At 39.0% G+C, this 27,505-nt stretch overlaps 1 pseudogene; it reads right to left on the bottom strand.

Annotated features, from left to right (window-relative positions):
• LOC112585502 overlaps positions 1-26,697 on the bottom strand; it is a 93,512-nt pseudogene extending 66,815 nt beyond the window's left edge.
• Positions 26,698-27,505: the final 808 nt, after the last annotated feature.

Below are 27,505 nucleotides of genomic sequence, written 5' to 3'. Positions count from 1 at the left end.
AGAGACATAGAGAATAGACTTATGGACATGGGTAGAGGGGAGGAGAGGGTGAGATGTATGGAATGGGTAACATGGAAACTTACATTACCATATGTAAAATAGATAGCCAACGGAAATTTGCTGTATGGCTCAGGAAAGTCAAAAAGGGGCTCTATATCAACCTAGAGGGGTAGGATGGGTAGGGAGATGGGAGGCAGGTTCAAAACAGAGGGGATATATGTATACCTATGGCTGATTCATGTTGAGGTTTGACAGAAAACAACAAAATTGTGTAAAGCAATTATCCTTCAAAAAAAAATAAATTAATTTTAAAAAAAGAAATAATGGTTTGAATGGAAGAGTATTAGTAGGGATGGACTTCTAGGTTACTTGCTCGGCAATGAGGGTGGGTGATGATTTTCACTGAGAACAAAGGAGATCAGTTCAGTTCAGTTGCTCAGTCATGTCTGACTCTTTGCGACCCCATGAACTGCAGCACAGCAGGCTTCTCTGTTTGTCACCAACTCCCAGAGCTTGCTCAAACTCATGTCCATCGAGTTGGTGATGCCATCCAACCATCTCATCCTCTGTCATCCCCTTCTCCTCCTGCCTTCAATCTTTCCCAGAATCAGGGTCTTTTCCAATGAGTCAGTTCTTTGCATCAGGTGGCCAAAGTATTGGTGTTTCAGATTCATCATCAGTCCTTCCAATGAATATTCAGGACTGATTTCCTTTAGGAGTGACTGGCTTGATTACCTTGCAATCCAAGGGACTTTCAATGGTCTTCTCCAACACCACAGTTCAAAAGCATCAACTCTCCAGCGCTTTCTTTATGGTCTAACTCTCACATCTATACATAACTACTGGAAAAACCATAGCTTTGGCTAGATAGACATTTGTTGGCAAAGTAATGTCTCTGCTTTTTAATATGCTGTCTAGGTTTGTCACAAGTTTTCTTCCAAAGAGCAGACATCTTTTAATTTCATGGCTGCAGTCACCATCTGCAGTGAAGAACACAGGAGGTGGTATTTATTTGGGGGAAGATTGGGGTTAGGCCAATATTTAGGGGCAGGTGTAAAAAGAAGTAGTTGACTATGATCCTAGAACTTTGTAAAATGTTTTGTGCTAAAGACATTTATTTGCTGTTTCTAATTCCTATGATGAAAACAGTTTGGATTCCATTGTATATTGTTGAATAAAAAAGATATAAGGCAGAAAATAATAACTAATATTTACTTGGTCCTTATTGTGTGTCAAAGACCATATTAATTTAGCATTTTATTTCTCACATCAACCCTATGAGGTAAGGATTAAGCCCATTAAACAACTGAGTAATGAAGGATCAGAGGGTTATGATATAATTAATAGTCTTAGTAGCCTTTATAAGCAAAGACTCAAAAGGAAATATATCTGCCTTCACAAGCAAATGCTTCAATTCAGATGATGGGAAAGACATGCCTGGATTTTAAATCCTGACTGCCACTCATGTGTTGTATGAACTTGGTTAAGAAATCAGTCCTCGTAAGTGTTCTATTAATTCATGTGGGAATTTTTAAAGACACCTGCCTATCTATCTCACAGGGGAGGATGAAGGAATAAGTGAGGTTACACATGAAAATTTCTTAAAACAATGCCTGGCATGATGTGTACTTAATAAACAAAATTTAACTGGCTTCTCCAATTACAGTCTTTCCTTCTGTATGTCTATCCTTCAAAATGTTATTGTAATTTAAAGACATGCATAGAGTTCTGATTTTAGTATCATCCCATGCTAACACTAGTGATAACAAAACAAAACATAACATACTCACTGAGTCAATAATCATGTAATAGAAGATAGGAGACATCGTCAAGGACATCTTACCCCAAAGAAAATAAATTAATGAGAAAAGACACAAATGAACTTGGCTTGGAACTTCCAGGATGTTGGCAGTTGGGAGCTGGACCCTCAGTGGTCTGGAGCCAAGATCTGGTCAACTGAAATTAAGATAGATTTACATACCCACACTAAAAGGTCACTACAATTTGGAGCAGCAATTAAATGAGGAAGTAATCTATGAGATAAAATCCTCCAAATGGGCCACTGTGGTCTGACTCATAGGTATCTCCTGACTTATTAGTATAAGGAGAACTGTCCTCATTTTAGGCCTTTAGGCCTCTCACAGATACCAAACAAATAAGAATCAGAGGGTTATGATATAATTAATAGTCATATTAGCCCTTACAAGCAAAGACTCAAAAGGAAATATATCTGCCTTCACAAGCAAATGCTTCAACTCAGATGATGGGACAGACATGCCTGGACTTAAATCCTGACTCTGCCACTCATTTGTTGTATGAATTTGGTCAAGAAATCATACCTATATTACTATGAGTGACAACAGATAAAGCAACAACACACACACACACACACACTAAACTGATTTTGATCACAAAAGATTGAAGATGGTGAAGTTGTCAGGTACAAGATATAAAAGAATTTTTATGAGCTTAAGACAAAAAAAGCTATCAGAAATTTAAAAAAAAGAGAGAAATAAATGAAGCTTCTAGATATTGTACATATACACAATGGAGTATTACTCAGCCATTAAAAAGAATACATTTGAATCAGTTCTAATGAGGTGGATGAAACTGGAGCCTATTATACAGAGTGAAGTAAGCCAGGAAGAAAAACACCAATACAGTATACTAATGCATATATATGGAATTTAGAAAGATGGTAACAATAACCCTGTGTACGAGACAGCAAAAGAGACACTGATGTATAGAACAGTCTTATGGACTCTGTGGGAGAGGGAGAGGGTGGGAAGATTTGGAAGAATGACATTGAAACATGTAAAATATCATGTATGAAACGAGTTGCCAGTCCAGGTTCGATACACGATACTGGATGCTTGGGGCTGGTGCACTGGGACGACCCAGAGGGCTGGTACGGGGAGGGAGGAGGGAGGAGGGTTCAGGATGGGGAACACATGTATACCTGTGATGGATTCATTTTGATATTTGGCAAAACTAATACAATTATGTAAAGTTTAAAAATAAAATAAAATTTAAAAAAAATAATAAAAAAAAAGAATCTTAATATCTAAAATTTAAGATATCTTATTAAATAGATTTAAATAGCATATTAGACAAAGTTGAAGGGTTAAATAGCAAAATAAAACAAATAAATATATGAAAATAGAACAAGAAAATCTAGCAGACCATTTTCTGGAGTTTTATATAAAACCAGAATAAAAATGAGAAAGAGACAATATTTAAAGAGATATTGGGTGTGAATTTTCTAAAACTGATGAAAAACATGCATCTACATATTAAGGAAGTAAAACATATCTGAAGGAGGGTTAAAATTTTTCTCTTGCAAGATGAAAAAAAGTGCTCACCTTAAGAGGAAATGTTGGTAAATCTGGCTATGTTAAATTAAAATCTATTAATCAAATAAAATCACACGTAAAGTGAAAAGACAAGATCTTCAATTACTCTACTGTCTCATTTTGAGGATCTTTTCAAGGGTAGTCAACGGTCTAGTTATTAGTATGCTGAAGAACTCCCTGCGGGTGTGCTAAGTCACTTCAATCACACCGACTCTTTGTGACCCTATGGACCATAGCCCCCCAGGCTCCTTCCTCTGTCTCCAGGTAAGAATAAGGATTCTCCAGGTAAGAATGCTGGAGTGAGTTGCCATGGGCTCCTCCAGAGGATCTTCCCTAACCGGGGATCAAAGCTGTGTCTCCTGAGATTCCTACATTGCAGGCAGATTCTTTACAACTGAACCACCAGGGAAGCCCGAAGAACTCCCTAAAATGTACAAAAGGTTTTGGTATTAATATATTTTATCTTGGTTTATACTTTTACATGTTTAATCTGAGAACTCAAATATAAAAAAAAATTATCAGATATTTGCTCTTTAAATTAACTTTTCCACCATTCTTTCTCTACATTTCTGAGATCTATATTGGAGTCTATCAATGTATTCTCCATATCTTTTGAATTAACTTTCATTTTTTTAATAAAGCCTCTGTTTTAATAGAACTATACTGCCAAACTAAATAAGGTGGAAAAGTAGGATAATCATACAAAAATACTAATAAAATATTTGTATTTTTAGGTATAGTAATGCTGCTTTTTGAAATTACACTTTTCTTTTTATTTTTTTTTTGGTATAGCCACTATGGAGAACAGTATGAAGGTTCCTTAGAAAACTAAAAATACAGCTACCATATGATCCAGCACTCTTGGATATATGTCCAGAGAAAAACATGGTTTGAAAAGATACATGCACCCTAGTGTTCACTGCAACAATGTTTACAATAGCTAAGAAATGGAATCAACCTAAATGTCTATTGACAGAGAAATGAATAAAGATGAAGTGGATGCAGGATACAGGATGCTTGGGGCTGGTGCACTGGGATGACCCGGAGGGATGGTATGGGGAGGGATGTGGGAGTGGGGGTTCAGGATGTGGAACACGTGTACACCCATGGCAGATTCATGTTGATGTATGGCAAAACCAATACAATATTGTAAAGTAATTAGCCTCTAATTAAAATAAATAAATTTAAATTAAAAAAAAAGAAGTGGTACATATATACAATGGAATATTACTCAGCCTTTAAAAAAGAATAAAATAATGCCATTTGCAGCAACACAGATGAACATGGAGATTATCACACCAAGTGAGGTAAGTCATATAGATAAAGACAAATATCATATGATATTGCTTATATGTGGAATCTATAAAAACAATACAAATGAACTCATTTACAAAACAGAATCAGACTGACAGACTTAGAGAATGAATTTACGGTTAGCAGAAGGGAATGATAGCAGGGAGGAATAGATTGGGAGTTTGGGACTGACATGTACACACTGCTATATTTAAATTAAATAACCAGCAAGGACCAACTGTATAGCAGTGAGAACTCTGCTCAGTATTCTGTAATAACCTAAATGGGAAAAAAGAAATTGAAAAAGAATAGTAGATGCATGTATATGGATAACTGAATCACTTTGCCATACACCTGAAACCAATACAACATCGTTAATGAAATATACTCTAATATAAAATAAAAATATATATTTCTCTGTGCTGTGTTTTTGGTGGATTCTTCAATATTAATTGTATCTGACTACTCTATGTCATATCTAGGAGTTAGCTGTATATCTTTCATATCCAGGATTTTTCTATTCCTTTTTTAAAAAACAATTCTCTTTCTTGTTATCTCATAATGTTTTATTTGTGTGTGTGAAGAATAGCATTTCTTCCTTTATGTGAGGATATTAACTGTTATTTTAAAGTCATTTTAATTGAATCTATTGGTTTTATTTAATCTCTGATGAATTAATTTCATAACTATTGATTTTTGTAGCTTTCTTAACATCTTTTTTTCTTATGCTTTTCAACTTTTTGTTTTATATATTCATCTTCTGTGGAAATCCAACTTTGCACAATTTTTATCTTACTCCTCCCTCCATTGTAGTTTTAAGTGTGGCTTAAACACCTTTATCAAGAACCTAGTTTTATATTAGGGTTAAAGTCTCCTACTACAGTTTTATATTCTAGATATTGAAGATCTGGTCACCAATTTTAGGAGCCAGACCCAGTTATGGCTAAGAAGCTGTGTTTTTTTCCTCATTCCTCTCCAAGCAAGCAACTTTATATAATTCATAACATAGATAGTGTTTGACCCTCTTTATAAGAAGGAGACACTCACTTCATAGTTTTTAATTGTAAGATTTTTCTGGTTTCATTCTTCACAGGGGGAACGTTTTAGTCCCCATTACTCAACAAAATTGTAACTTTTCATTGCTTTTGCCTCTTTCAGGCACTTAGTTTAGAAGATCTGTGGATTTAGCACCATTTACTCTCTTGGGATTCTATTTCAGTTCTATTCCACAGAGAGATTTATTTTATTTCAGAGCATTGGGTATATATAGAGATGGATATTGTCTGGCATACATGAACTCCCCATGTTATTTTTAATAACAGCTTTATTTAGTTGTAAGCAACTACAAAAATGGTACATACATGGAGTATATAAATTTATAAATTTTAATACTAGTATACACTCTTGAATTTGTGACCCAAATCAAGTTATTAAACACATCCAACCCTTCCAAACATTTTCTCTTTTCCTACCTAACATAGCTCCTTGCACCCCATACCCATTCCTTATGCAAGCATGATGTGTCTTCTGTTTTTATAAATTAGTTTTCAGTTTCTCAAATTTTATATTAGTTGTGCCAAACAATATTTACTCTATCTCCTCTGTCTGGATTCTTTCACACACAATAATTATCTTGAAAATCATCCATGCTGGTGTGTGTTCCTATAGTTCATTTATTTTTATTGTTGACTATTATTTCATAGGTTGATGACCCACAATTTAATTGTCTGTTGATGCAAATTTGTCTCGTTTTGACTTTTTGGCTATTACAAATTAAAGAACCACAAACATTGGCATACAAGTGTTGTTTTAGGAATATATGTTTTAATTTCCCTAGGGAAATTTATTTAGGGGTGAAATGAATGATTAGATCATGTGACAAATGTATCTTTCACACACACACACACAAAAGAAAAAGAACCCCACCAAAAGTTTTCCAAAGTAGATGTGTCATTTTAGATTGCTGCAAGAGTTTATTTAGGTTTCATTTCTTCCACATCCTTGCAAACACATGATATGGTCAATATTTTAAATTTTAACCATTTTGCTAACAACCTCAAGGTTGTATTTTCTGTGGATTTATTTGGATTTCTCTAATCACTAATGATGCTAAGGAGATTTTTATGTGCTTATTTACTACTCATATATCCTCTTTGGTGAAATATCTATTCACATCTTCTTCCCATTTTGTTATTGGGTATTTGTTTTCTTATTTTATTCTGGAAAATTTTCCTGTATTCTGATACAAGTTCTTTTCAGTTAACACACTTTGATATGTTTCTTTTAGTTGGTCTGGAAAGGTTCCACATACAGTGGACCATCTAAGCCCATGAACCACAACTACTGAGCCCATACTCCAGGACCCACATGTTGCAACTACTGAGGTCCATGCATCTGGAGCCTGTGCCCTGCAACAAGGGAAACCACTGCAATGAGAAGACAGAGCACCGCAGAGAAGAGTAGCTCCTGTGAGATTGGTTCTAGATGGTGGAGTAGAAAGCCATGTGCCCATCTTCTCCTGCAAGATCACCAAAATCACAACTAGCTGTTGAACAACTATAGACAGGAAGACACTGGGACCCACTGAAGAAAGATACTCTACATCCAAAGATGAAGGAGAAACTACAAGGAGATGGTAGGAGGGGTGCAATCATGATAAAATCAAATCCTATACCTTCCAGGTGGATGACCCACCTCAGGCCAAACAGCTGATAGGTAGGGAGTGCAGACCCACCCATCAGCAGACAATTGGATTAAAGTTTTATTGAGCATGGCCCTGACCACCTGAGCAAGACCTAGTTTTCCCCACAGCCAGTCCCTCCCACCAGGGAGCTTGCACAAACCTCTTATCCTCATCTATCAGAGGGCAGACAGAAGAAACAAGAACTATAATCTCACAGTCTCCAGAACTAATATCATAACCACAGAAAACTAACCAAAAATGAAAAGAAATAGTATTATGTCCCAGGTGAAGGAACAATATAAATCCTCAGGAAAGCAACTAAATGAAGTGGAGATAGGCAACTTCCAGATAAAGAATTCAGAAAAATGATAGTGAAGATGATCCAGGATCTCGGAAAAAGAATGGAGAAAATGCAAGAAATGTTTACCAAATACTTAGAACTAAAGAATAAACAAACAGAGATGAACAATACACTAGAAGGAATCAATAGCCAAATAATTGAGGCAAAAGAACAGATAAGAGACCATGAAGACAGAATGGTGGAAATCACTGATGCAAAAAAGAATATAGAATAAAGAATGAAAAGGAACGAAGATAGCATAAGAGACCTCTGGGACAACAGTAAACGCACCAACATTCATATTATCGGTGTCCCAGAAGAAGAGAGAGAGAAAGTGCCCAAGAAAATATTTGAAGAGATAATAGCTAGAAACTTCCCCAACATGGGAAAAGAAAGTGTCAACCGAGTCCAGGAAGCACAGGGAGTTCCAGGCAGGATAAACCCAAGGAGGAACACATCAAGACACATAGGAATCAAACTGACAAAAGTTAAAGACAAAGACAAAAATATTAAAAGCAACAAGGGAAAAAAGACAATGTACAAGGGAAATCCCATAAGGTTTTCGGCTGATTTCTCAACAGAAACTCTACAAGCCAGAAGGTAATGGCAAAATATAGTCCAAGTGATGAAAAGGAAGAACCTACAACCAAGAATACTCTCCCCCGCAAGACTCTCAATAAGATTTGTCAGGGAAATCAAAAGCATTCCAGACAAGCAAAAGTTAAGAGAATTCAGCACCACTCAACCAGTTTTACAAAAGTGCTAAAGGAACTTCTCTAGTCAGGAAACACAATTAAAGAGTAGCTCCTACTTGCTGCAACTAGAGAAAGCCTGCCTGTAGTGACAAAGACCAGAAGAGCCAAAAATAAATACATAAATAAATAAATTTTAAAACTTGCTTCATGTGGCTGGGAGGTAGATCCAGCCTCTCTTATCCTATCTTGTCTGGAAACAGATGTCTTCTATTCTTTTTTTTTTTTTTTATTATATTAGTATTTTCTTTTTGAATTTCATTTCGGAATTCTATTTCTATCGCTGCTTCTCCAAGTTCTTTACTCCTATCTTCTGCAATATGCAGTCTGTTATTAGTCTCATCCAGTTAGTTTTCATTTCAGATATTACAGTTTTTTTTTCTATACGTTCAATTTTTATTTTTTAAAACCATATTCCATATCTTAACCTAAATTTTCAATCTCTCTCTAGCTTCTTGAGCATATAAAAATAGAATATGTAAAATTTGTTTTGTGATATCTATTCATTATATCATCTCTATCATTTCTTGGTCAGTTTCAAATGGATTTATTTATCCTCCTTATGGGTTTTATTTCCCTCCTTTGCATGTCAGGTAACTTCTGACCAGATGCCAGACACTGTGAATGTTACTTATTATGTGATAGATGTTTTTGTGTTCCTAAAAGCCTTATTGAACTTTGTTTTGCAAAGCAGTTATATTACTTGGAAATTATTTAATCCTTTTAGATTTTACTTTTAAGCTTTCTTTGGCTGAATCAAAACGTATTTAGTCTAGCTTAATTTTGTTCAACTACGAAAATAGACTTTTAGGAATTCTCTACCTGATGGTCCATCAATTATGAGGTTTTCTAATTTAGTTGGTGATAACAGGCAATATTCTTGACTGTTTGAGGTTAAGTAATTGACGGATAGATGGGGAAACAGTGGAAACAGTGTCAGACTTTATTTTTTTGGGCTCCAAAATCACTGCAGATGGTGATTGCAGCCATGAAATTAAAGGACGCTTATGCCTTGGAAGAAAAGTTATGACCAATCTAGATAGCCTATTGAAAAGCAGAGACATTACTTTGCCAACAAAGGTCCATCTAGTCAAGGCTATGGTTTTTCCAGTGGCCATGTATGGATATTAGAGTTGGACTGTGAAGAAAGCTGAGCGCCAAAGAATTGATGCTTTTGAACTGTGGTGTTGGAGAAGACTCTTGAGAGTCCCTTGGACTGCAAGGAGATCCAGCCAGTCCATCCTAAAGATCAGTCCTGGGTGTTCACTGGAGGGACTGATGCTGAAGCTGAAACTCCAATATTTTGGCCACCTCATGCAAAGAGTTGACTCATTGGAGAAAACTCTGATGCTGGGAGGGATTTGGGGCAGAAGGAGAAGGGGACGACAGAGGATGAGATGGCTGGATGGCATCACCGACTCGATGGACATGAGTTTGAGTGAACCCCGGAAGTTGGTGATGGACAGGGAGGCCTGGCGTGCTGCGATTCATGGGGTCTCAAAGAGTCGGACACGATTGAGCAATTGACCTGAACTGAACTGGTCCTGATAATCCTTCAGGTGGTTCTTTCCCTGGCTTCTGCTACTTTTCTTAAAAGTGATTGCTGATCTTTTCTAAGTTAAGGATTTGCGGGCTCTGCAGATTTCAGTTGTTCTGTCACTATGTAGCTCTCTCCTCTTTGAGATTCTTCCCTGAAAACTCTTATTGCCTTAGTCTAATTGTACTTCCAGCTCCATTTTCTCAACTCAGACAGACTGCCAGTTTTGTCTAGGTTCTTTCTTCCTGTGCTGCAGTCTTGGAAGATCATAGGTCTTATTTCATTTGATTCTTATTTCTGAGGTTTTCTTGTCTCATATCTAATGTCTTAAAATAGCTTGTTATGTATATTTTGTATGATATTTTAACTGTTTCAAGGAGAGGGTAAATCCAGTCCCTACTTGTCTAGAATAATAATATTCAAAATGTTGTCTTGACCAGAAGTCAGGAAGATACTGAATATGCTGAAAACAATTGAGTTGAAACTTAAACAATGAAGCCAAGCAGTAAACAAAGATCATAGACTTGAGAAAGGCACAGCCCCATTGAAGAAGAGTAAGGGGACTCAAGGAGTTATGTAGTCTCTGTGGTCTCTGGTGAGAACTTAATTAACCATTGAGCTACCTAAACCAATTACCAAAGTCAACTTTGGTAAAGTTCTTGTTTGCAAGAATGGATTACTCTTCTGGCTCTCTTAGGAAGTTCTGAAAACCCTTGGACTATGCATTCTATATGATACTGTATAGCTCTGGAATACTAGGAAACCATAGTGACAGACAGCATGAGGAACTAAGTGATGGATGGCTTGAAAAACCTTCAGTCAAAACTGACTTAGTTCCAGGAACTGAAAATCAAAATGTTTACTAGTCTCCCAGGGCTGCTATAATCAACCACAACAAAGTTGGTAATTACTATAAATAGAAGTTTATTCTTTCAAAGTTCTGGAGGTTAGAAGTCCAAAATGAAGGTGTTAGAAAGGCCAAAATTCCTCAGAAGGTCTTCCTTGTCTCTTCTAGCTCTTGGTAGGTCTTGACATTCATTGGCTTGTGGCAATATACCTTCAGTCTCTACCTCTGTCTTCACATGACCTTCATCTCTGTGAGCTGATTGTTAATACACATCCTGAATGCTTCAGATTTCTACAGACTTGAAAATTCTTCCCCAATCACTCCAATATTTCTCAGTGCTACTGAATCCAAAGAAATCTTACTGAATTGATTGCTTGTTTTTATTGTTTACTTGCTAAGTCATGTCTGACTCTTTTGTGACCTCAGGGACTGTAGCTCATGAGTTCTGCTGTCCATGGGATTTCCCACACAAGAATACTGGAGTGGGTTGCCATTTCCTTCTCCAGGTGACCTTCCTGACCCAGGAATCGAACTTGCATCTCCTGCATTGGTAGGCAGATTCTTTACCACCAAGCCACCAGGGAAGCCCCAATTAGTTGTTTAGATCGGTAGTTATGAGCATAAACTCTGAATGCAGACTGTCTTGACTCAACTGCAGTTCCATTATAAAATAATTGTGTAACCTTGAGTAAAGTTCAAAACATTTTTGTCTCAAATTCTTTTCTGGAAAATGAAGACAGTAGTAATACACCTACCTCAAATAGTTGTTCTATGGGTTTATTGAGCTAACATATGCATCAAATACTTAGAGCAGTGCTAGGCACCTAGTAAGTGTCACAGAAATGTTAGTTGTTATTATTGGAAAAGACTCAGTTTCCTTGTCTGCAGACTGAGATACTCATAGGAGCTGCTTCAGATCAATTCTTGTCTCTGAAGTTTCCGTGTCCTTTCCTGCTTGATATTAAATGATATGAAAATTGTTACTTCACTTATTTTGTACGTTATTTTATCTGTTTCTAGGGGAAGGCTAAATTTAGTCCCTGTAACTTTAAGTTGTCTGAAAGCAGAAGTCTCATGGTGCTATCTTAACTAAGTCAGGAAAGAAAGTTCATCCTTGTTAGAAGTTGGATTTCTGTAGGACCCAGAAACAGAGATAGTTATAATGAGGTTCTAAAGTTTTGAAAAATTTCTTTGTAAAAATTCCATTTTTAATTTGAGTCCTCCTGGTGGTTCAGAGGGTAAAGCGTCTGTGTGTAATGCAGGAGACCTGGGTTCGATTCCTGGGTCAGGAAGATCCCCTGGAGAAGGAAATGGCAACCCACTCCAGTATTCTTGCCTGGAAAATCCAATGGATGTAGGAGACTGGTAGGCTACAGCCCATGGGGTTGCAAAGAGTCTGCCAAAGTGCCAACGAATTATGGCAGCAGTGTGACTTCTCTTTCAAAATACATATAGATATCAGAGTTCACACCTCATAAATTCTCTCTTCATGTTCATGTGATGTTACATCACAGAACAATTAAAAATATTACCCCTAGCACTGTTCCCCCCCAGTAGGTTCCATCACATTAGTCACTCATTCATTCTTTGTAATAAAGTTGTTATAAGGAAAGTGATAGGAAGTGGCTTGGTCTTGGATGTATTTTGGAAATATTTATTTTTGAGATGACACCTCGAAGAATTTAATATAGAGAATTAAGGAAAAAGAACAATCAAAGATAATGATTGGGTTCTTTGCCTAACTGAGTAGATAATGCTGTCAGAAAGGAAGACTAGAAGAGCTGTAGATTAGTAAGATGAGAGTGAGAGGAAAACAAGAGCTGTGTTTTGACCATGCTATGTTTCAGATATCAGTTCCCCAAGAGGAGGTGCCAAGTACAGTAAGTTCCCAACATACAAATGAATTCCTTTCTGGGAGTGCATTTGTTAAGTCCAATTTGTTCATAAATCCAACAAAGTTAGCCTAATTAGCCAACTGACACAATCGGCTATGTAGCTGCTGCTGCTAAGTCTCTTCAGTCGTTTCTGACCCTGTAGTACTGTACTGTAATAGGTTTATATTACTTTTCACACAAATAATACATAAAAAGAAACACAAAAAATAAAATATTATTAATTTTACAGTACCGTACCTTGAAAGGTACAATAGTATAGTACAACAATTGGCATACAGGGGCTGACAAGGAGTAACAGGCAAGAAGAGTTACTGACTGTAGGAGGGAGAGAAGGTGGGAGATAGTAGAGCTGAAGAATTGTCAGCAATAGGAGACAGAAAATTCTGTGAAAAATTATGAAAGAGATGGGAATACCAGATCACCAGACCTTCCTCCTGAGAAACCTGTATGCAGGTCAGGAAGCAACAGTTAGAACTGCACATGGAACAACAGACTGGTTCCAAATATGAAAAGGAGTATGTCAGGGCTGTATATTATCACCCTGCTTATTTAACTTATATGAGTACATCATGAGAGATGCTGGGCTGGAGGAAGCTTGCTGTGAGAAATATCAATAACCTCAGATATGCAGATGACACCACCCTTATGGCAGAAAGTGAAGAGGAACTAAAAAGCCTCTTGGTGAAAGTGAAAGAGGATAGTGAAAAAGTTGGCTTAAAGCTCAACATTCAGAAAGCAAAGATCATGGCATCTTTGATGGATGGCAAATAGATGGAGAAACAGTGGAAACAGGGGCAGACTTTATTTTTTTGGATTTCAAAGTCACTGCAGATGGTGACTGCGGCCATGAAATTAAAAGATGCTTACTTCTTGAAAAAAAAGTTATGACCAACATAGAAAGCATATTAAAAAGCAGGGACATTACTTTGTCAACAAAGGTCCGTCTAGTCAAGGCTATGGTTTTTCCAGTAGTCATGTATGGATGTGAGAGTTGGACTATAAAGAAAGCTGAGCACTGAAGAATTGATGCTTTCAAACTGTGGTGTTGGAGAAGACTCTTGAGAGTCCCTTGGACTGCAAGGAGATTCAACCAGTCCATCCTAAAGGAGATCAGTCCTGAATATTCATTGGAAGGACTGATGCTGAAGCTGAAACTCCAATACTTGGGCTACCTGATGTGAAGAACTGACTCATTTGAAAAGATGCTGGGAAACATTAAAAGTGGGAGGAGAAGGGGATGACAGAAGATAAGATGGTTGGATGGTATCACCGACTTAATGGGCATGAGTTTGTATAAACTCCAGGAGTTGGTAATGGACAGGGAGGCCTGGTGTGCTGCAGTCCATGGGGTGGAAAAGAATCAGACACGACTGAATGACTCAACTGACCGACTGACTGAAGAGACAGAAGGCCCGTTGCAATTTCACTCATGCCTGACATTGATGGCACAGGTTTTAGCTCCTTGCTGGATTCAATTCCGTCTACCCTCCTGAAAAAATGATCCAGTGATGCCTGGTAGCAGCTCTTTTTTCTCATCATAAATGACGCATAACACTGGATTGCATTCTGAATGGCTGCTAAATTCTTCATGTACTGTTCTAAGTTTGGGTCCTATGCCTCAAAAACTAGCAGTGCCTTATCAAATAAAGAAAATCCTCTTGCCATTTCCTGCATTGTGAATCTCTTCAGTTCTTCAGTTACTTTTTTCTCTTATCTCTCTTCATCCTTTCTCTGGGCCTCTAATTCTATCTGTCATCAATGCACATTTGCATCTTTGAAAGTTCACTACTTGAAAATTTGTATGTTGGGGACTTGCTGTACGCATTTGGATTTACAAACTTAACACAGAGGTCCAGGCTGGAGATATGGTTTTGGGAATCCTAAATTCTATCTATCTATCTATCTATCTATACGGAAAGAGAAAGAGAGAGAGAGAGATTTTATCCATAGCATTCAGAAAGATCACCTAAGGAGAAAATGTTGAAGGCCAAGGACAAATCCTTCAGATTCTTGGAGTGCAATAACATTTAAAAATGTTTCAGAGAAGGAGATGCCAATTACGGGATTCAGGAGAAGATAAAGAGAAAACTGGATAAACGCAATTTCCTTGGAAGCTTAGAGAAGAAACCATCACAAGGAGGATGCGATCAATTGAGTCAAATGTTGGGGAGAATTTGAATGAGATGTGCATGGCAAAATGACTCAGGTTCTGGTAAGATGGAAGTTATTGGTGACATTAAGGAGTCCTGTTGAGGGCTCTGAGACAGGGACAAAAGCCCAATGGGAGTGGTTGAGGAGAGGGTAGAATGTGAGGGAAAAGAGTCAGTGTGTATATACAACTCTTTTGAGGTATTCTGTTGTAAATAGGGGGAAAAAATGAGATGAAAGCTGCTAAGCAAGTCAAGTTCAAGGAGACTTTGTTTTTCTTTTCTTTTCTTTGTTTTTAATATCACCTCAGATAGATGATATTAAAGCATGATGTTAAGGCTTGTATCCTGATGATTGTAATCCAGCAGAGAGGAAGAAACTGATGGTAGAAAAGCAAAAGTGGATATTTTCAGGAATGGGGGGAGTACTTGAGTAAGTGTGTAAAAGAACAAGCGAATTTACTTGGGAACTAGCGAAATTGTCTAACAGTGTTTTATGTCCAAGATGATGATCATAAATGAAGAAGAAAGTACCCTTGTGTATATATGTTTGTGTGTGTATTTTCCTCTGGTATAGGTGCAACATAAGTGGAGAACTAGATTTGGCAAGATTGAGATTGTGGCAGGCAAATGTGATAGAGGCAGCAAAAGGCAAAGAGATCAGAAAGGGAAATTACGAAAACAATCACATTTACCCTTGCATCAAAAAAACTACCTAGGAATAAACCTACTTAAGCAGGCAAAAGGCCTGTACTCTAAAATCTATAAGATGCTGATGAAAGAAAATGAAGGCAACACAAGCAGATGGAAAGAAATACTGTATTCTTAGATTGGAAGAATTAATATTGTTAAAACAAATATTCTACCCAAGGCATTCTGCAGGTTTACTGCAATCCCTATCAAATTACCAGTGGTATTTTTCACAGAACTAGAATGAATAATATTAAAATTTGTATAGAAACACAAAATATAGTGAATAACCAAAATAATCTTGAGAAAGAAGAATGAAGCTGGAGGAATTAGGCTCCCTGTTTTCAGACTTTATTACAAACTTACAGTCATCATCAAAACAGTATGGTATTGTCACAAAACAGACACATAGATCAATAGAACAGAATAGTAAGCTGAGAAATAAACCTATGCATCTGTGGTCAATTAATCTATGGAGGTCAATTAATCTAAAGGAGGAAAGACTATACAATGAGAAAAAAACAGTCTCTTCAATAAATGGTGCTATGAAAACTGGACTGCTGCTGCTGCTGCTAAGTCGCTTCAGTCGTGTCTGACTCTGTGCGGCCCCATAGATGGCAGCCCACCAGGCTCCCCCATCCCTGGGATTCTCCAGGCAAGAACACTGGAGTGGGTTGCCATTTCCTTCTCCAATGCATGAAAGTGAAAAGTGAAGTCGCTCAGTTGTATCTGACTCTTAGCAACCCCATGGACTGCAGCCTACCAGGCTCCTCCATCCATGGGATTTTCTAGGCAAGAGTACTGGAGTGGGGTGCCATTGCCTTCTCCAATGAAAACTGGACAGCTACATGTAAAAGAATGAAATTAGGACATTCTCTAACACCATAAAAAAATAAGTTCAAAATGTATTAAAGACCTAAATGTGAGAGTGGATACTATAAAGTTCCTAGAGGTAAACATAGGCAAAAGATTTTTTGACATAAATCACAGCAATATTTTTTTTTGAATCTGTCTCCTAGAGTAATGGAAACAAAAGAAAAAATAAATAAATGAGACCTAATTGCACTTAAAAGCTTTTGCACAGTAAGGAAAACCATAAACAAAATTAAAATGCAACTTATGGAATGGGAGAAAATATGTGCAAATAATGTGACCAACAATAGATTACTTTCCAAAATACACAAGCAGTTTATACAACTCAATATAAAAAAAATTCAGTCAAAAAATGGGTAGAAGTAAACCCTTACTAAATAGACTTTTCTTCAAAGAAGACATACAGATGTCCAATAGACACATGAAAAGATGCTCAACATTGCTATTATTAATTATTAGATAAATGCAGATCAAAACCATGATGAGATACCACTTAGCACTAGTCAGAAAGTCTATCAATAAAATATCTAGAAATAAGAAATACTGGAAAAAAGGAAACCCTCTTACACTGTTGGTGGGAATGTAAATTGGTACAGCCACTATGGCGAACAGAATGCTGGTTCCTCAAAAAACTAAAATACAGCTACCACATGATCCAGCAACCACACTCCTGGGCATAAAGAAAGAAAGTGAAGTTGCTCAGTTGTGTCTGACTCTTTGTGACCCCATGGGCTGTAACCTGCCAGGCTCCTCCGTCCATGGGATTTTCCAGGCAAGAAGACTGGAGCAGATTACCATTTCCTTCTCCAGGGGATCTTCCCAACCCAGGGATTGAACCCGGGTCTCCCACACTGCAGACAGACTCTTTACCATCTGAGCCACCAGGAAAGTACTCATAGGCACATATCTGGAGAAAACTCTGATTTGAAAAGCTATATGCACCCCAGTGATAATCACAGCAATATTTAAAACAGCCAAGATATGGAAACAAACATTCCATCAACAGAATAATGGATAAAGAAAATGTGGTGTATATATACACACACAATAGAATACTACTCAGCCATAGAAATGAAATGCCATTTGCAGCAACATGGATGGATCTAGAGGTTATGATAGTAAGTGAAATAAGTCAGATGGAGAAAGATAAATAGCAAAGATAAATGAACTTATTACAAACAGAATCAGGCTCACAGACATAGAAAACAAACTTCTGGTTACCAAACAGAAAAGGAGGAGGGAGATAAATTAGGAATTTGGGATTAACAGATGCACATTACTATGTATCTGCTACTATATTTACTACTATATATCTACCACCTCTCCTGCATGCATACTAAGTTGCTTCAGTTGTGTCTGGCCGTTTGCTACCCTATGGACCATAGCCCACCAGGTTCCCCTGTTCATGAAGTTCTCCAGGCAAGAATACTGGAGTGGGTTGCTATTTCCTACTCCAGGGAATCTTCCTGACCCAGGGATCAAACCTGCATCTCCTGTGTCTCCTGTATTGGCAGGCGGGTTCTTACCACTAGTGCCACCTGGGTTCTTACCACTAACCCACTACTACACACTACTATATGAAAGGGATTTAAAAAGGACCCACTGTATAGCACAGGGAACTATATTCAATATCTTGCAATAACCTATAATTGAAAAAATCTGAAAAAGAATATATACATATTTGTATAACTGAATCACTTTGTTGTACACATGGTAAATCAACTGTACTTCAATTGTTTTTTGTTAGATGTATTTTTTGTTGTTGTTTTTGTTTTTTTTAAATTTTATTTTTTTTTTAAGCTTTTCAAAATTGTATTAGTTTTGCCAAATATCAAAATGAATCCGCCACAGGTTTAAAAAGGCAAAAAGTTTAAGGTTGACAGATAGCAAGTAGTTACAGTGTCACACACTTGCTTCCATTCCATTGTCACTCCATCAGCTTATAAGCCTTGAACCTGCTCTGTGGCAGGTGTTGTGACTGAGACCAAAAGAGAAGGAATTTAAACATTAATAGGACATTTTTCTTCGGAGAAGGCAATGGCACCCCACTCCAGTATTCTTGCCTGGAAAACCCCATGGATGGAGAAGCCTGGTAGGCTGCAGTCCATGGGGTTGCTAAGAGTCAGACACGACTGAGCGACTTCACTTTTCACTTTCATGCATTGGAGAAGGAAATGGCAACCCACTTCAGTGTTCTTGACTGGAGAATCTCAGGGACCGGGGAGCCTGGTGGGCTGCTGTCTATGGGGTCGCACAGGGTCGGACACGACTGAAGCGACTTAGCAGCATCAGCAGCAGGACATTTTTCTTATTGTTAAAGTTCAAAGTTTACTTCTTTTTTTTATTTTTATTTTTTAAATTTTATTTTATTTTTAAATTTTACATAATTGTATTAGTTTTGCCAAATATCAAAATGAATCTGCCACAGGTATACATGTGTTCCCCATCCTGAACCCTTTACTTCTAAGACGCCTTGGTTTTCTAGGCTGCTACCTGTGTCCCTTTTGTGCTATGCCTGTGCTTTGCTCCTGCTGAGGTGAGTCATCACTCAAGGACTGACACATACTTCCAACTCAGGTCAGTGGTCTCAGAACCCAGCTGACCACCGTGTCAGGAGACTCCTAAAGGGAAAAGGTATGGAGTGAACACTACAGTGGGCAGGATACCAACCCAGACGTTAGAAGACAGGGCCTCCAGTCCCGAATGTGCCTCTCACTGGTGCTGTCATGCTGGCTCCGCAGTCCCTTCACCTGTAAATAATAGAAACTACGAGATCTCATTTAGGTCCAATTTTGCAAGTAAGTGGTCCCAGGTATCTTGCAGCACCTCTGCCACCTTAAAAGTATTTCTAGCATGAGTCTCCATTGCTGGAAAAAATAATATTTAACTTAAGTTGTCAAAAGCATTCTCAAACAGTGAAGGACTTAACCTGATATGATCTAGGAAGTTAATTTTTATCCCATTACAAGAATTTGTTTGTTTGGTGAAAAGTTCTTACCTTCACTTTGACCTGGAAGAATACAGATACTGAGGCCTGAAATATCTTGGCTGCATAGGCCCTGGGTTGATGAAGGGAAAGATTTTGTCACCACTGGGCACTGTTGAGGAGTGTGTGTGTGTGTGTGTGTGTGTGTGTGTGTGTGCGTGCGTGCGTGTGCACGTGCAGGATGAGATGAACACATATGGGGAAAGAGGACTAACTACTCTGAGACTCAGTATTAAACACATGGAGGGGGCCTCAGAAGTTTTATAACTCAGTATCAGTGTGAGAAAACTAAGGTCCAGAAGAGGAAGTATGGCTCCAAGCTCTCACATCTTTGGAGCAACAGAGCCGGGCCTGGGGAGCACACCATTCAGAGTTCTAGTCTGGTGCATTCTATATACCCATGTTCTTTCACAAATGGTTATATCTCTCTCCAGGTTTTCTAAGCACATAATTGTCTCTTTGTTAGGGGAAATGCACTGACTGAAATTGCCCACTCTGGCCAGGCACCATAGTAATTATTCGTGTGAGTTATTTTATGACAGGAGGTCCCGGTAAGGAACACAGAACTAACTTGCCACCACCAACCAGAAGAATTTGAGAAAAGTCAAAAGGAGATGACACGTGTCCTACCACCTTCCAGAATCCTTGTTGGTGTCCATCTTAGCTGAGCAATGTGTGCGTCATCAGGACCCTGAGTCAGAATAATTGGTCAAAGATGACCCAGAAGCAAATCCCGTCACCACAAAACCTGAGACTGCAAGCCATATGGCAGAGCAGTTCTCCTAGGTTCCCTTACCCTCCTGCTCCCTGCCTGGGTGCCTCTTTCCAATAAAGTCTCTTGCTTTGTCAGCATGTGTATCTCCTCAGACAATTCATTTCTGAGTGTTAGACAAGAGCTTCCTTTAAGGCCTTGGAAGGGATCCCCCCTTCTTGAAACATCTCTTATTTACAATTCTGCATCAGGCAGGCTTATGTGTGTGCTCAGTCATGTCTGACTCTTAGTAAACTCAGGGACTGTAGCCCACCAAGCTCCTCTGTCCATGAAATTTTTCAAGCAAGAATATTGGAGTGGGTTGCCATTTCCTACTCCAGGAGATCTTCCCGACCCAGGGATTGAACCCTCATCTCTTGCATCTTCCCCATTGGCAGGCAAATTCTTTACCACTGGTGCCATCTGGGAACCATGGTCAAGAAGGCTAGTTATGTGTTAATATGAATGGACAAAGGAATGAAAAGATTTATTTTGGTTCTACAAGTGCAGCAGGTGATGGTTTCTGGTTGTGAGGCTAAAAAGAAATCTAATCTCTTTGACCTTTGGCAAGAGAGTCACTCATACTTCCCTGAGTTGTTTTATCTCTAAGGACCAAATTGTATGCTCTAACAGGCCTTTTTCACCCGAGCTCATGATGGGCTTCCCTGGTGGCTCAGAGGGTAAATCGTCTGCCTACAATGTGGGAGAGCAGAGTTCGATCCCTGGGTAGAGAAGATCCCCTGGAGAAGGAAATGGTCCACTCCAGTACTGTTGCCTGGAAAATCCCATGGACTGAGAATCCTGGTAGGCTACAGTCCATGGGGTCGCAAAGAGTCAGACACGACTAAGCAACTTCACTTTCTTTCTTTCATGATGTGCACTCCTATTAAAAACAGCTCCAGAGACTCAGAGGAAAGAGTCAGCAACTGCCTTGAAGTCTCAGTTCATGTTTAGGGCTGCACAAGCGCTAGGAACAATCTTGTCTTCCCACAGGTGCCCCTTCTCTTACTTCACCAAACCTATCCTCCCTTCTGTCTGCCCTCCCTTCTTCCCTTCCTTCCTTCCTTTTGGCCAGGAGGTGGCTCTATAATACATGCTGGGATTAGATATCAAGGAGCACTCAGCGATAAAGTTCCTGAAAAATCTAAGATCAATACTATTTAGGAAAAGAAAACAGATGTTCTTTTTTGCTTATGTAGATGAGATGCTTGAATGTTCACTAACATGCAAATGCAAATGTGGAATCAATGGATTTCCAAAACTCAGTAGCTCCAAAGGACTCTAGAAGACAAAGTCCCAATTTACTGCCAGCATAGATGTATGGAGCAGGGGAAGTACTGCTGATTTAGCAAACAAAAGAGAGAGTCAGATTTCAAGCACAACAGTATACAACTCTAAACAGGATAAATATACAGCAGGCAAAATGTGTAGTGGGAGGGTGGGGATGAAATGCTCAGGGGGGCCTTGCTGATTGATATTCAGGGGCACCAAGGAAGAAAGAGTCAGGATGGGAAGTATTGAAAGGTAATTTTAGGAATGTTAAACATTATAAGAATTTATTTGGGCAAAGACTGAATTCACTTGGACAGCATCCAGTCTAGCAGACAAACAGGAGCTCCAAGAAGCTGTACAAAATGAAAGACTTTTTTTGGTGAGTTAACATATTAGAATTTATTAGATTTCATAGCCTGATGCGGTAGTTTAAGCATTCTTTGGCATTGCCTTTCTTTGCGATTGGAATGAAAACTGAACTTTTCCAGTCCTGAGGCCACTGCTGAATTTTCCAAATTTGCTGGCATTTTGAGTACAGCACTTTCACAGCATCATCTTTCAGGATTTGAAATAGCTCAGCTGAAATTCCATCACCTCCACTAGCTTTGTTCATAGTGATGCTTTCTAAGGCCCACTTGACTTCACATTCCAGGATGTCTGGCTCTAGGTGAGAGATCACACCATTGTGATTATCTTGGTCAAGAAGATCTTTCTTGTACAGTTCTTCTGTGTAGTCTTGCCACCTCTTCTTAATATCTTCTGCTTCTGTGAGGTTCATACCATTTCTGTCCTTTATCGAGCCCATCTTTGCATGAAATCTTCCCTTGGTAGCTCTAATTTTCTTGAAGAGATCTCTAGTCTTTCCCATTCTGTTGTTTTCCTCTATTTCTTTGCATTCATCACTGAGGAAGGCTTTCTTATCTCGATGCACATGAGTTTGAATGAACTCTGGGAGCTGGTGATGGACAGGGAGGTCTGGCATGCTGCAGTTCATCGGGTGGCAAAGAGTCAGACATGACTGAGCGACTGAACTGAACTGAACTGATAGCCTGGTGGACTGCAGTCCATGGGTTTGCAAAAAGAGTTGAACATGACTTAGTGACTAAAGAATAAAAACATAATGTGAAGTCTATGGGTGGACATATTAAGAATTTTAGCTTTCAGACCAATGGATTAAAATTCTGACTATCATAGATAGATAGATAGATACACACATATTTACCATTTTATTTTGGTGAGAACACAAGTTCTACTCTCTTAGCAACTTTTAATTATACAATACAGTGTTGTCTGCATATATATGGAATTTAGAAAGATGGTAACGATGACCCTATATGTGAGACAGCAAAAAGAGACACAGATGTAAAGAACAGTCTTTTGGACTCTGTGGGAGAAGGTGAGGGTGGGATGATTTGAGAGGGTAGTGCTGAAACGTATATATTATCATATGTGAAACAGATCGCCAGTCCAGGTTCAATGCATGAGACAGGGTGCTCAGGGCTGGTGCACTGGGATGACTCTGGGGGATGGGATGGGGAGGGAGGTGGGAGGGGGCTTCTGGATGGGGAACACATGTACACCCATGGCTGATTCATGTGAATGTATGGCAAAAACCACTACAATATTGTAAAGTAATTAGCCTCCAATTAAAATAAATTAATTAGTTAAAAAAATACAGTGTTGTCAGCTGTATTCACCATATTATACATTAGATCCTCATACTTAAAATAAAAGACTTTTATAGGCAGAAGGTAAGAGAAACAGGGAGTTATCCTAGGCAAGTCTCCTAGGCAAGAAAGCAGGTAGGTAATGCTGGACTGGAAGAAACACAAGCTGGAATCAAGATTGCCAGGAGAAATATCTATAACCTCAGATATGCATATGACACCACCCTTATGGCAGAAAGTGAAGAGGAACTAAAAAGCCTCTTGATGAAAGTGCAGGTGGAGAGTGAAAAAGTTGGCTTAAAGCTCAACATTCAGAAAACGAAGATCATGGCATCCGGTCCCATCACTTCATGGGAAATAGATGGGGAAACAGTGGAAACAGTGTCAGATTTTATTTTCTTGGGCTCCAAAATCACTGCAGATGGTGACTGCAGCCATGAAATTAAAAGACGCTTACTCCTTGGAAGGAAAGTTATGACCAACCTAGATAGCATATTCAAAAGCAGAGATATTACTTTGCCAACAAAGGTCCGTCTAGTCAAGGCTATGGTTTTTCCTGTAGTCATGCATGGATGTGAGAGTTGGACTGTGAAGAAGGCTGAGTGCCAAAGAATTGATGCTTTTGAACTGTGGTGTTGGAGAAGACTCTTGAGAGTCCCTTGGACTGCAAGGAGATCCAACCAGTCCATTCTGAAGGAGACCAGTCCTGGGATTTCTTTGAAAGGAATGATGCTAAAGCTGAAACTCCAGTACTTTGGCCACCTCATGTGAAGAGTTGACTCATTGGAAAAGACTGATTCTGGGAGGGTTTGGGGGCAGGAGGAGAAGGGGATGACAGAGGATGAGATGGCTGGATGGCATCACTGACTCGATGGACGTGAGTCTGGGTGAACTCCAGGAGTTGGTGATGGACAGGGAGGCCTGGAGTGCTGCGATTCATGGGGTCACAAAGAGTCGGACATGACTGAGCGACTGAACTGAACTGATTGCAAGTTTACTTTTCTTTATAGCAGGGGTCACCAACCTCCAGGATCTAATGCCTGATGATCTGAGGTGGAGCTGATGCAATAATAATAATAGAAATAAAGTTCACAATTAATTTATTTTGCTTGAATCATCCCAAAACCATCCCCCTACCACTGGTCTGTGGAAAAATTGTCTTCCACGGAACTGGTCCCTGGTGCCAAAAAGATTCAGATCTCTGCTTTAGGGTGTGACAGGTGTGTATCAGGCAGTTTGTGTGTGTGCTAATCAGCAACTCCTGATTGACTGGATTAGGATTCTGTCTCTGAGAGAAGCAAACTGTCCTGGGGCTTAACATGCCTGCATGTGTGCTAAGTCACTTCAGTTGTGTTTAACTCTGTGCAACCCTATGAACAGTAGCCCGCCAGGCTCCTCTGTCTATGGGATTCTCCAGGCAAGAATACTGGAGTAGGTTGCCATGCCCTTCTCCAGGGGATCTTCCCGACCCAGGGATCGAACCCAGATCTCCTGCATTGCAAGCAGATTCTTTACCATCTAAGCCACTAGGGAAGCCCTGGGGCTTAGCATAAGTAACTTTATTTGGGTCCGTGGTTCTTTTTAGCAGGCAGGAGGACCTGCAACCACAGGGAAGGGGAAAAGGGAACTCTTTTGGACAAATGGAATCCATACTTCCTTACATTCCTGGTGCTTCATGGAGATTAGTTCCAGACAGAAATCCACACTCTCTGTGCCTCCCCCAACCCCTCTTAACATGTACACTCACTTGGAAAGTCTAAGTAATAATTGTAAGTCTTAAACTCATGGAATGTTGAAGTCACAGCATTATTTGATTTGACCCCTCTCATTTTCTAGCTGGGGCACTGAGGCCAGCAGAGAATTTGCACCTTGCCCTGACCTTAGTTTTAAGATGAGATGGGCTTTTAGGACCATGAACACTTTGAATTGGGTAACAGCACCTCCTCCCCTTGATAGCTTTCTGAGCCCAAGAAATCCTAACCCACTGCAGTATGCATGGGAGATGCAGCAGTGTGGATTAGATGTTTATTTCCTGAGCATTGCCCAGGACATTCAGAGGGGGCGCCAATCTCGTGAAAGTAGCCACGGCTCATAATCAGGTGGCCAGTTCCTGGGCGATATGTGTTGACTCAGTTCAACATGTCTACATTTTATGTGCCTTCAAGAGGCAGATTTTACCTATGTCCCCAGGAAGCACATTCCAACCACCATAGCTAGCTTCATGGTCGACCTTTCACTGACCTTCTTTAACCCAAATACCAATAATAAGTTTCTAAATACCAGACTCAGCTACTACAACAGAATCCCTTGAGAGGAAGCTTTTTCAAAAACCAGTTCATGGGCCCACTCCTGGAGATTATGACTTAGTAGGACAAAGTTGGAGTGGAGCTCAAGGCTTTTTAATTTTTTTTTTTTCTATAACACCCATAGATAATACTGATGCTAGCCAAATTCTAGAGACCAGTGTTTTCTACAACTAATGAACATTAAAATGAACTTTTTCACCTACTTACTTAGTGCCAGATTCTCTATTACTTTTATCTCATGTAATCTCCTTCTCCAATAATCCCAAGGGGAGGGTACCATTATATTTTGACCAGGAACTTTCCCCAAATCACAAAGTTATTAAGTGGCAGGACTGGGCAGGACCCCCCTCACCTTTATGTTCACTACTTGACCTTAAACAAATTAGCAAATCTCTTTGAGCTTATGTGTTTCCTCTGGAAAATGAAGATAGAGATTGTGCCTATTCCATGAGGTTTTTGCATCTGAGGAATTAATGCTTAGGATATTGTGTAACATACAGAAAGCACTCACTCTTAGTGTGGTGGGGTTATTTGGGTCATTTGGGAACCTGATTACCTCACTGATGTTTAAGAAAAGAGGTTTAGGGTGTAAATTATTATGAAGTGTGCATTGTCTGAACTCCAAAGATGTTCTTTACTATGAAAATTCTATTTGCACTAACAAAGCATTTTCACTTACCATTTGTCATTTGCTCTTCAAGATCCCCAAGAAGTTTTACTCCTTTACATTTGGGGAAAAAAAAAAGATAGAAATTGGAGAGCTTATATAAATTTGTTTTCTTCATAGTCTACTCTGATTTACTAGAGATTTTAAACTTCTAAGCCCATTTATATATATATATCATATATATATATAAATATAGTTATATCAAAATTCAAGATGTTATTTATCTTTGTTTAAAGCAAAACAATTTATCCTCTACCCTGCTTCTCTGCTCCCCCACTCCATTCAACCTCCTCTAGAAAATACTCAGGAATTGATCGGGGTGCATTAAGAAGGGCCTCTGGGGAACAGAGCTCCTGTTTGACTGTTTGAGTAAATTTGGAATTTTCATTTTATCCTAAGGTCAATTTGCCCACCCTAGGAATGACACATCTTTGATGAAAATGTCCTGCTGTAAGATAGATAGTTGTTTTGGTCAGACAGAGATGAGACATTAAAGATGGAAGATACAGTACAAAACAGATCATTTCATTCACCTGGCCCTGACAGTGGACCCCCAGAACGATCTGTCTCCTCTGGGCCACTTCTTCCCTTTCCTTGGGAAAGCCCCTTATCATAGTCAATTTCTCCTTGTCTGTCATTCTGATGTTCAGTCTAAGAGGTTTCTTTCTGAATTTTATCCGTTTCCTCAACATTTTGTTCATTTCTCTTTTCCCAGACTAATTTAAGGACATTGCATTTTACATTTTGCAGTCTTTCATTAATCTTCCATAAACATTGATATATTCCTCCTTTAATTCCTCTTAAACTTTACAGATCTTTCTGAAATGTGGCCCACTTAGCTTTTAGTGGTAAACTACACTCTTTAGCAAAATATGTTTTAGTCTTTTGCATTTGACAGTAAGAAATGTTTTCTTAATGGTCAAGCCTAAAAGCTGAATCAGTGTGAGTTATACTTCATCACTAGAGCCATTGACACAGATCTTAGCTTTTCAGGATGCTTGGTTTCAGGGGCTCCATGGAAACAAACATGCCAGGCTGTCTTGAAGGATGAGGGACTGCGGGAAGGAGGAAGAAGAGAATAGGGAAGCCTCATAGTATTCTCTGTCCCTAACACAGGAACATTCTGCCTTCCTGTACCCTGAGCTCTTCTCAGCTGTAAGAGTCGATTAAACCAATACATTAGTATTAAAAGAATCAGAACCAAGGCACCATTTTAATAAAGCTTAATTCATAGGATGTCTGATTTAATTTGGTCAGCTCTTTTCCTCTCTTGCTTCTGTCGGCACCTCCTCCACACGTTCTTTGTCTTCCTAGTCCTTTGGTTGATTTCCACCAGCTGTGGGTTAACCCACTCTTCTGGACTTTTAGTTGCCAACTATTCCCATCTCCCAGCCCAGGAGTCCCAGGGTTCTAATGCTAGGGCAAGAGCTGGATGCCCTGCTAGAG

The sequence above is a fragment of the Bubalus bubalis genome, chromosome 6 (assembly GCF_019923935.1).
Source record: "Bubalus bubalis isolate 160015118507 breed Murrah chromosome 6, NDDB_SH_1, whole genome shotgun sequence".
In the NCBI taxonomy this organism is placed as follows: domain Eukaryota; kingdom Metazoa; phylum Chordata; class Mammalia; order Artiodactyla; family Bovidae; genus Bubalus; species Bubalus bubalis.
Note: the sequence above shows the minus strand (reverse complement) of the source record. Positions and strands in the feature narration are given on the sequence as shown.